An 11,195-nucleotide genomic window follows, 5' to 3' on the forward strand; every position below is an offset into this window, starting at 1 on the left:
ATCTCTCAAAGAATTTCATTACTTGTTCCGACATTCCGAGAAAAATGCACATGCTGCGCTTTTGGTGCGTGGCACTCCCTGTTTGATATTTTTCTTTGTTTTTATGTCTGTAGAAAGCATTGACCTTATACTTTGTTTACATTGTGAAACAATGACAAGTTCAACATTTGTCGAATATTTGGCTATGATGTACCTGTGTAACACATTGTGGGGTTTATATTTCTAATTAAACAGGATTGCAAGATAATGTACTCATTTTGAAAACTTCAGTGAGAGTAATAATAAATTATTAAGTCTTTCACAAGGTTATCTTCTTGTAAAAGCCAGTGAGTGGCCCTTTTGTTATGTTCAACATAAATGCTACTGAAAGTTCTGTGAAGAATATATAAAACTATCGAGCATTTCCACAAAATAGAAAGAAATATCATTTAGGAAGTCTCTTTTTGGTTTATATATTGCATTACTTGCGTCTCAGCTTGCCAATGCAATTACAATTATTTTATTAAAATCGGCTAATGACTGAACCCTTTAAAATCAAGTAGATTTTGTATTGTTTCGCCTCTTCTGGTTGTTTAGTTTAATTCGGTTGGTCTGAATGTATTGGATTTTAAAAGGCTTATTTCTGTAATTCTAGATTTAATCTAGTCAGATTTGTCTTTGGTTAGATAATTTCAAAAAGTAAAATCTCCTAAAAGACTGTTTACAACAGGAAGTGACTTCTTATTGTAACATGTGAAGTAGTCTAAAATGCAGTCCCTTGCTGTTTATGAAATATGGTATTATAAGGTATAATATGAAATAAGGCACTGCCTCAATCGGGAATCGATCAGACTTCAACTCATCCCTTTAACATTTAAAAAAAACTGTCTACTAGGGTGTTTAATAACAAGCAAACTGTTGAGAAGCACAATGACAGACTTAAGGTGATCACAACAGCTCACACTGTGCTCAGGTGAGCTAAAAATCATACAAACTGAAAATTTACTAGATTGCAACTCACTGTTAACAAGACTTAACAGACAGACACACATTAACAATCTATTTGCACCACGGCAGGTTAAGAGCTCAGTCTAGGGAGACATATTAGCCTTCTTGTGCAAGGCTTGGTTTTTTCTATTTGTGTTAATTGTAATTCTCAAATTTCTCGTAAAACAAATCCTAATTTTGTTTTTATATACACATCAAAAAGACTAGCATTACACTTTATTTATTGAATAAACTGTTCACATGTTTAAGTTTTATCTGTATACACATTTATAATGATCACAGATCACACAACTTGTTTTATCCATACATAAAATATAGCTGAACTGTGAATAACAACTTTTAATAACAGTACTGGATGCTTTTGTCAGGCTTTGAAATAAGTATTGTCAAAATAAAGAAAATGTGACTTGTAATCTGTATTCTAAAATGTACAATTTCTCTTACAACAAGAACAAATAAACAAGAGGGGCCATGATGGCCCTGTATCGCTCACTTCACATATTGACATAAAGATCATCAAGATCAACATTCTGACCAAGTTACATCAAGATATGATCATAAATGTAGCCTCTAAAGAGTTAACTAGCTTTTCCTTTGATTTGACTTGGTGACCTAGTTTTGACCCCACATGACCCTCATCAAGACATTTTGATGAAGTTTCATGAAGATGCAGTCATAAATGTGGCCTCTGGAGTGTTAACGAGCTTTTCCTTTGATTTGACCTAGTGACCTAATTTTTAATCCCACCTGAACTAGATTTAACTTGGCCTATAGATCATCAAGATTAAAATTCTGACAAAGTTTCATTAAGATTAAGATATGGTCATAAATTTGGCTTCTAGAGTGTAAACTAGCTTTTCCTTTGATCTGACCTAGTGACCTAGTTTTTGACCCTACATAACCCAGATTCAAACTGGACCTTGAGATTATAAAGATTAACATTCTGACCAAGTTTCATGAAGATATAGCCTTAAATGTGACCTCTACGGTGTTAACAAGCTTTTCCTTTGATTTGACTTGGTGACCTAGTTTTTGATCCAAGATAACCCAATATCAAAAGTGTCCAAGATTTTATTGAGGGTAACATTCTGACCAAGTTTCATAAAGATTAGGTCAAAATTGTGACCTCTAGAGTGTTAACAGTCAAACTGTTGACGACGGACGGACACAGGACAATCACAAAAGCTCACCTTGAGCACTTTGTGCTCAGGTGAGCTAAACGCTAGAGTTGTCACAGGAGTGACGAATTATACCCTACAATATGGCCTTATCACAGAACTAAGCCAATATCAAAGCAGCATTTTCTTGAGCTATGACCTAATGACCTCAAATTCAATCTCTATAGTTTCATGATCCTCCGCCAAAGTGTTCTCAAATTGTTGTATGGAAAAGGTTTAAATGTTCAGGGTCATCCTGACCTTTGGAACTCTAAATCAATACAGGTAATCTGCTGGTCAAGACCAACCTTGTACTAAATTTTGTGTTTCTCATCCCAAGGATCCTGAAGTTATTGTCCAAAAACCGTTTTAAAGAACCGTTATTTATTTTGTTGAACTTAACATCACACTGACACAGGATAGGTCATATGGCGACTTTACAGTTTTAATGGTGGAGGAAGACCCCATGTGCCCCTCCGTGCATCATTTAAAGAACCGGGTCAGTGTGACCTTGACCTGTGACCTACTGACCTCAACATCATTAGGGGTCACCTGCTGGTCATAATCAACCTCCCTAACAATTTTCATGATCCTAGGCTCAAGCATTCTCAAGTTATAATCTGAAAAACATTTCACTGTTTTGCCTTATTGTGACCTTGACCTGCATTTCATGATGTGACACCTGTGTACCAAACTTTATCATCCTAGGCTCAAGGTCTCAAGTTATCATTCGGAAACGACTCAACTGTTCAAGGTCACTGTGACCTTGACCTCTGATCTATTGACCTCAAATTCAAACAACCTGTATTTTATCATGATACACCTGTGTTACAAAAGCTATGATCCCAGGCCAAAGCGTTTGCAAGTTATCTTGACCTTTGACCTACTGACCCCAGTCGAACTTGACCTGTAATTATGTACCAAAAAATATTTAAAGCGGTCAAGCTTTTCATGAGTTATCACCTGGAAGCCATGAAAACCTACTGACTGAAAGACAAACAAGCTTACTACATGGGGGTATAACAGAATATTCTCTTTAAAATCTCATGAAAAATACGAGAACTAGATACCCACGGGCAATATGTCAAGCCCGCCAGCTGTCTAAAGGACTGGGAGTTGTGCATGACACTCCTTGTCTCATTGAGGCAAACATTTATGCCAAATAAAAGAGATTGCAAAAAGTTACAATATAAGTTATTTACAGTAACAACAAAGGAACGTAAAATTTAAAAAAAAAATTTAAAATTTTTTTTTAAAAAATATATAAAAAAATCCACACAAAAATCCGCACCAGCAGAGATAGGTCAAAATACACCTGAAAATTGGATGTAACATGCATGTTGTACTACAGAAAAGTAGTCTTTATTTTTCCCTATGACCAGTAATAAAAAAGTTACAGATGTAAGCTATTTATAGTAACAACAAAGGGAAGTAATTCTAGGATCTTTTGCATAACACTCCGTCGCATGATGATGAACAATTGTGCCAAGTTACATCAAAATCCCTCCATGCATCAAAAAGAAATGCTCCAGACAAAGTCATTTTTGTATCCTACTTTTGACCTCTAAGTGTGACCTTGACCTTAGACCTAGTTCTTCCGTATGACACTCCGTCTCATGGTGGTGAACATTTGTGCCAAGTTACATCAAAGTCCATCCATGCATGAAGAAGAAATGCTCCAGACAAAGTTGTCATTCTTGTATCCTTTGACCTCTAAGTGTGACCTTGACCTTAGACCTAGGGACCTGGTTCTTGCGCAAGACACTCCGTATGACACTCCGTCTCATGGTGGTGAACATTTGTGCCAAGTTACATCAAAGTCCATCCATGCATGAAGAAGAAATGCTCCAGACAAAGTTGTCATTCTTGTATCCTTTGACCTCTAAGTGTGACCTTGACCTTAGACCTAGGGACCTGGTTCTTGCGCAAGACACTCCATCTCATGATAGTGAACAATTGTGCCAAGTTACATCAAAATCCCTCCATGCATCAAGAAGAAATGCTCCGGACAGTCATTTTTGAATTTGACCTTTGACCTGTAAGTGTGATCTTGACCTTTGAGACAGGAACCTGGGGCTTGCGCATGACACTCCGTCTCACTGAGGTTAACATTCATACCATATATAAACAAGATTGCTCCATGCATGTCCAAATTATGGTCCGGACAAACAAATACGGACGGACGCACACACGCACATACACCGAATAGACATTTAGACAACTATGTCTTCGCTTCCGCAAGCGGGCTCGACAATAACAAAACCAATGTGATAATACATTATCTCTTAAAGTAACAGAGCTTTGTCAAACACTGCTCTTCTCAAAATAAATTTAGTTTCTAAATAAATCCTGAATTCCTATCCTTAAAAGTTTTTTTTTTTTAAGTTCCCTTGTTCTTCTGTCTTTTTATATTTTCTGGTGTTTCTTTCTTGCTTTTCAAGTATACTGGATTTGTTGACCTTCCATTTTGTAGCTGCCTGCTCTCAAGAAGTGAACCTGTAAAACAGAAATCAAATATTGTAAATTGATAAAAAGAGACCCTAACCAACTTTCATCAAGATCCTATGAAAAATGTGACCTATAGAGAGGTCACAATCAAAAGTTTATCGACGCACGGACGGATGCCAGACGCCGCGCTATCACAAAAACTCACCTTGTCACTTTGTGACAGGTGAGCTAAAAAGTCAATATCTCAGAACCGCTTCCTCCGGTCACAAATTAAACCATTTGTTGATGTGATTTTTGGGAAATGTTACCTTGCATTTTGAGATGTTGGGAAAAAAATGCAATATTTTTGGATTGGGAAGTGGCCGAATACAGGCCTCTGTCATATAAGGATGAAAAGCCCTGCCCGCTAACAATTTCTGACAAGAAATCATTTTCAAAGTTTTTCTTTCCGGTCAGTTCTATATGGAATTAAATTCTTTGGGTAATTTTGAAAGAGGACCCCCACAAGATCATTCTGTGAAGTTTGGTGTAAATCTGCCCAGTGGTTCTGAAGAAGATTTTTTAAAAATTGTTGGCATATGACGGACATCAACTCATGTTGTCACTCTGTGACAGGTGATTGAGCTAATAACTGTTTAAATTTGCATACATGTATTAAATTTTATGGTTTTGTCCAGAAATGCTTTATCATCAAGAAAATGAAATGGAGTCTTTACTAAGGTCTAAAAAAATTTTGTTTCCGGTAACATGCTAAAATAAATTTGGGTAGGTAGGTCGGAAAAACTTTTTCTTTGGATTTTTTGAAATTATTTTTAGGGAGACTTTTTGGAAATTATTTTTGTGTCAAAAAATGAATACAAATAGGGGGGTTATGCCTCTAGTGCATCAGTAAGTTGATTTATAACATCACTGTCCATGTTTAAAGCATAAAAAGTTTTTATCAAAAAGTTGAAAAAAATGTTCTCAAAGGCGGACGGACCGTCCATTTAGGGTCGGGCCAAAAATTTATGGTAGGTCAGGATATAGAAAACAGACAATTTTTTTTACGCCTAATGTTCCTTGGTATTTGCACTGACTCAATCGCAAAAATCTGTTCACACAAATACTAATTTGTATACAGTATATCATACTTTTTGAATGATTGAAACTGCTTCCCACAGCTGCATTTTTTACTATATAATAAAGAAACAGAATGACAGAAATACCTTATGAGCCGCAAGCAAGTGGTTTCAGTCTGTCAACAAGCACTTTGGAGCAGTACAACAATACTCTGTATAATAGACCAAGATGCCTGAAAATAGTGAAAAGGGAGCAAATTAAGGAAACATGGACAACCAGCTGTTTTGAAATTTCAAAGGTCTAAGAGCTAATATCCTTTTCGCAGTTTTTCAACTTTCATGCCAATAAGATGACCCCAATTATATCATTGGCATGGCGGGAGAAATTTGTTAAATAAAACTTTTTCTAATGAAAATAAAACAGCAGCAAATTTTGTCAAAATATATAATGAAACGAAGTAAATGCGGTTAAAAATTTCAGTTTGCAAAAAAGAAATGTCACTGTACGAGTAGGTTTGTTTACACGACTGACCAGCCAGAACAGACAAACATTACTTTAACCCAGTGAATTCCAGGTACCTTTTTGACTTGGTGGTCTATGACCTTCAGTTTGCTCGGTATCATTAAAAGGCAAAAACAGACTGGTAAAGCAGCTAGAAGAATCTGTTCTGCCTTCCTCAGTTTAGTATGAACACAGGAGCTGACAAAATGCTACAATTGTTTATTGGTATCTGATGGTCATGATTCATAAACGTATAACTTTAAACATATTTGAGTATGTGTGCAGTGTACAAAATTCAGATTTCAACTAACCCATGCTGGCAACCAGATAGAAAATTTTCCAAGCCTGACACCAATTTCACATGCCTGAACTTAAAGCTGAATTTTGAACCATAAAACAACTGGTCTAGCTCATACCCTCAAAATATTTCATCATATTGTTGGGGACATGCTCGACTGGGGATTCCTAGGAGAACAGGAACTGAATGAATCGGACCAAAAAGTAATGTGAGCGGCTTCAGTTTGCATTTGCAGAGCTCAAATTTAACTTTTTTGACCAACATAAAAATTTTAACATGTAGCTTTTTTTATAGTTGCTTAGTCTGAAATCTACTTGCAAATTTAGACTTTCAATTAAGAATGTTAGAATATCCTAAAAAATCATGCTAGAACATCAATATTGTTTGCACGGTTTTCCTTGGCGTACAATTTTGTGCGTTATAACTCAAAATAACCTTCAAAGTAATTCGGAACGCATCATTGATGGCGTAACTTAACTACTGGCTGAAACTACGGCAAGGCAAATTATCGTACCTAATATTATAAATAGTGATTCAACTGTATACATGTATGAATTAGTAAGACAGCCTGCATTCTAGATTTAATTATAAGATAGACCTCTACATTTCTTTATAATCAGTAATCCATTCAATAAAAAATGGCTAACCAAAAAAAGATGTTGTGTTTTCTGTTATCCTCAAATGAAAGCGAATCTACAAACAATAACAAAAACCGCAACAATTTTGACTAAATTATTTGTATTTGCAAAATAAATTGTGTGAAATTTTAATCTTAACTTGCATTCTATGAAATTGACTTACATTAAGCGGGTCCAAAATTTGAGCCCTGTGATTTGTGAAAGTAATTACATCTTCTGCATGATTATGGTTCTGACTAACTCTTAAACTCTTGCATTTATGGAACAGTTTGAATTCAATTCCTTCATAATTCTGACCAACTAATCGAGCATGCTTCAGAACTCCAGATTAAGGGCTGTATTTTTGTAATTACAAACTTGTTAGGGATCAGATATGACTTTATTTTAAAATGTGGATGTATCAATAAGAATTTATTTTAAAATGTGGTTGTATCAGTACAACATGTAAACAGTATTACATATATTCCAAAGAAAGATCGAGCCGAATTGCATGTCTGCGCCACGTTGCGCTTATCAACGCTATCCTGACTGTTGACAATTTGCACGGTGTCAAATGAGTGTGGAATAAACGAAACAAACGCCAATAGCATAATGTAATGCATTAACACATAATTTTTTTGGACTTCAAAAATTATGCGTCAACTCATAAAAATCTGAAAAGGGGAAATAATTCTACCAAAACTGAAGGCATTTTACCAAGTTATTTTTATTTCAATTTATGTCATATGAACAGATGAACCAAGTTTGAAAGAAATATCTTTACTATTTTTCAAAAAATGTTAGTTTTTATGTCGAAAGCCCGATCGGGCAATGTTACCAGCCGGTTTAAAATCTATATTTTTTTCTATAAGCCGATCCGATTCCCTATATTTAGACCAAGCACAGCTTATCGGCAGAATCATACGCTCAACTTAATCACTGTGTCAGTGTTTGAAATTCGCGGTCGTCCGACAGCCTGTGGCTACCAAATTTCAACTCGGGCTACCGATTTTCCACAGGTACAAGCCCGACCAGGCTACTAAATTTTCCTATAAATTTGTTTTAAAAATCATGCTAATTAAACGAGTACAGCATCGTGATTTCATATGATCTCCATTAATAAACACTAAGAAGGCATCACACATCGTCCAGACTGAGGAATGCTTATTGAATTGTTGTTGTTTTTTTTGCTCTCTCACGTGTTGACAATCAAACACGAAGTGTCAAAGATGTAACCACAGCGCTAATCGGCTGAATACAATCACCTCTCACAAGTACCTGCAGTAGGCAGAGCTTAAATTATGCTATCAGTGTGTGTGTAAATGTGTATTCAGCACTCGTTATTATATCTTGCAAATTGTCAAAAGTCCGAGTAGCAGTAATTGGCAAGTGCCAATCCTAAAAAAATCGGGCGTTATAGTCTACAAAATGTTATATGGTGCAAAAATTAAGTATTTTAAGGTATTAAAAGTTCGGGGTAGTGAAATTAGTGTCGGGCTAGTGCAAATAATTGTACTCGAGAGTTAAATATCGTTATATTTTTTTGACTTGTCGATATCCTCTAGGTAGACAACGTAAAATATCAAAATGTAATATCGGTCTACCCGAGGTCTCATTATTTAGAATAAGTGTCGGGCTTGGAAAATTTCCTATCTGGTAGCCCAAATGGTCTAGTGGATTCAAATCTGAATTTCGCACACTGCTGTGTACACATGCAGTGAGCCTTAAGAAATAATAACCTAAAAGGCCCATTTCAAATTGATGAATAAATAAAAATGTAAAAAATAAGGAATTTCTATGCTATTTATGGGTGGGGTGTTTGTTTACATTATTATTATACAATGGAAAGTTAGTTACTCACGTTCCTAAAAATGTCAACAGGCCAACCATGCACATGCTGTACTGGAGTGCCGTCCATATTCTAAATAAAAGTAAAATAATTCCATTAATCAGTCACGCCTGCAAGTAAAATCACCGATTTCTTAATTTTAAAAATTCAATATAGGCTTAGTAACAGAGAAGTTCAAAGAAACTAAAGTACCGGAAAGGAATTAAAATACGATCTGAAAAGCGACACAAAGGTGAATCTATTCTCTCATTCCCCGAGCTGAAGAACTCGTTGGAGAATGTTTTTGTTTCCTCAAATTTTCAAAATGTCGGCGCCAGTGTAATGTGTATCCACTCTCACTCTAAATATAAAAATGTTCAAAATGTCGCCGTTTAATAATGCTACTCAGTATAGAATAAAGCATGTTTGTATCACAAATTATATCAGTGTAGTATTAGCTTCTGACGCAACAAAATTAACAGCTTACTTCGAATATTCTTTCGGGTCGCAGACATCTTATTGTGCGGATATTGCGTTTTGCCTACTGATCTGACGGACGCTTATTAACATTAACGAAGACCGTGATATCCCGAATTTCATCGGGGTCGTCGCACGCCCATGGTCTAAACCGGAACTCCATATTTTTTTATTTGGATAGTATGTGTTGGTTGGATACCCTCGTATGTTACCGTAGTGGGATTCGATCCCGATTTTCGTCGCTTCGCGACGAAAATCGGTAAGATCGATTCCCTATAAGGATGCGGCAGTTTGATTTTTGGCTTAGTTTTATTTCGTATTGTATTTCATTGACAAAATGTCCACATGTGCGTAATTGCTAACTGTGAAAAAATTGTACACAATTCATGACGTTTTCTCAAAGTAATCGCAATTAAATTATAGTTGCTCGCGCAGAAAGCAAGGTAAACTTTACCTCAGATGGATTCGGTTGCTTCGGGTTTTCGTTTTTTCAAAACAAAAAAGTCCTATTGTGATATGGGCGGGAATCAGTGCTGCCGATATCTTAAATTATGAGGGTGTTCAAATATTACTAAATTTTATCATCATGAATCAGAAATACTTTGAAACGTATATTAGTAACTAAAAGGAAGTTATGTGACAAGTTATAAAAAATCTGACATTTACAGAGATGTTGTAAACTTTACAATAGAACAAAAGTGGAAACCCACATACAAGTCTGGGTCATGACCGTTAGTTTATATCTGTATCTAGTAAAATTGTATTAGATGTGAGTATTAATGACATTTCCTTCCAACATAATGATACTTGTAAATTAATTAATGGTATTCACATACACAAAGTCATACGTGTTCACTGACATTAAATGTCAGATTAGTAATTAATTTAACCTTTATGCTTTGATACTTCCTGGTAATTTGGGTCTAGAAACGTCGACAGACTCAAAACATTATTTGAAACACTCTGGAATAATGCAATTCCGGCCTTAAAGCAAATTGTACAAGCACAGACTATGGACCGATGATTTACATTAGGAGTCATGTAATAATATGTGTTATTGGATGCAAAACATGTATGGTATAAGGTTATGGTTCGCAAATACGACATCTCATTATAAGCAATTGTAAAAAGGCGTATGTACACTTTCTGTAAATAAATCAGCTTAATAAATATATGACAGTCGGCACTATCAGTACCTAAAGGCTTCAGCTGTGGAGTTGCAATATGGAAAGGAACAGTTGCACCGGGCAATTTGCAAAACAAACATAACTCTTCAATTTTCTTAAGGTATTAGATCACTAATAGTAATGTTTACAAAATGGCATTTGTATGGAATGGAATACCCAACCAACTGTCATCCTTTACCAGTATGGAGTTTTGCGTTGTTAGGTTCTTAGAATATCTTTAGATTATCTAATGTCTTGATTCAACCCACTCTTAAAAATTCGATAGTTATGCCCCCGCCATAAAATGGAGGGGTGGGGGTGCATATAGTGTTACCCCTTCCGTGTGTGTGTTTGTTTATGTGTTCAGGAAAGGGTGGTGGTCGTGTCCGGGCCATAACTTTGACATGCATGGTCTGATTTCAAAATAATTTGACACAAATGATAAGCATGGATAGACAATGTGTCATGCGCAACAACCTTTTCACTAACTTATAGGTCAAGGTCACAGTCCTTGGTTGAACTCAGCCAATTTTCACTACAAATACAGATTACTGAATTTTCTGGTTTTCCTTCAATATTTTTAGATAAATAAATAGGGCCAAGGGTCCTCTTTTAGTTTGTGAGCAGTACCATGCCTGTGACCTTTCTCATGTTGCG

At 35.8% G+C, this 11,195-nt stretch overlaps 1 long non-coding RNA gene across 3 annotated transcripts; it reads right to left on the bottom strand.

Moving 5' to 3' along the window:
- Positions 1 to 1,191: 1,191 nt before the first annotated feature.
- On the bottom strand, positions 1,192 to 9,578 carry LOC128556848 (uncharacterized). 3 transcript variants are annotated; one of them, XR_008370871.1, is made up of 4 exons: positions 9,383 to 9,578; positions 8,929 to 8,988; positions 5,798 to 5,883; positions 1,192 to 4,640 (listed from the first exon to the last, which is right to left on the bottom strand). It is a non-coding gene; the product is annotated as an uncharacterized LOC128556848 (long non-coding RNA). The 3 variants fall into 3 exon arrangements; XR_008370872.1 differs by lacking the exon at positions 9,383 to 9,578 and adding an exon at positions 9,109 to 9,359; XR_008370870.1 differs by lacking the exon at positions 9,383 to 9,578 and having other exon boundaries at positions 8,929 to 9,324.
- Positions 9,579 to 11,195: the final 1,617 nt, after the last annotated feature.

The sequence above is a fragment of the Mercenaria mercenaria genome, chromosome 5, assembly GCF_021730395.1.
Source record: "Mercenaria mercenaria strain notata chromosome 5, MADL_Memer_1, whole genome shotgun sequence".
In the NCBI taxonomy this organism is placed as follows: domain Eukaryota; kingdom Metazoa; phylum Mollusca; class Bivalvia; order Venerida; family Veneridae; genus Mercenaria; species Mercenaria mercenaria.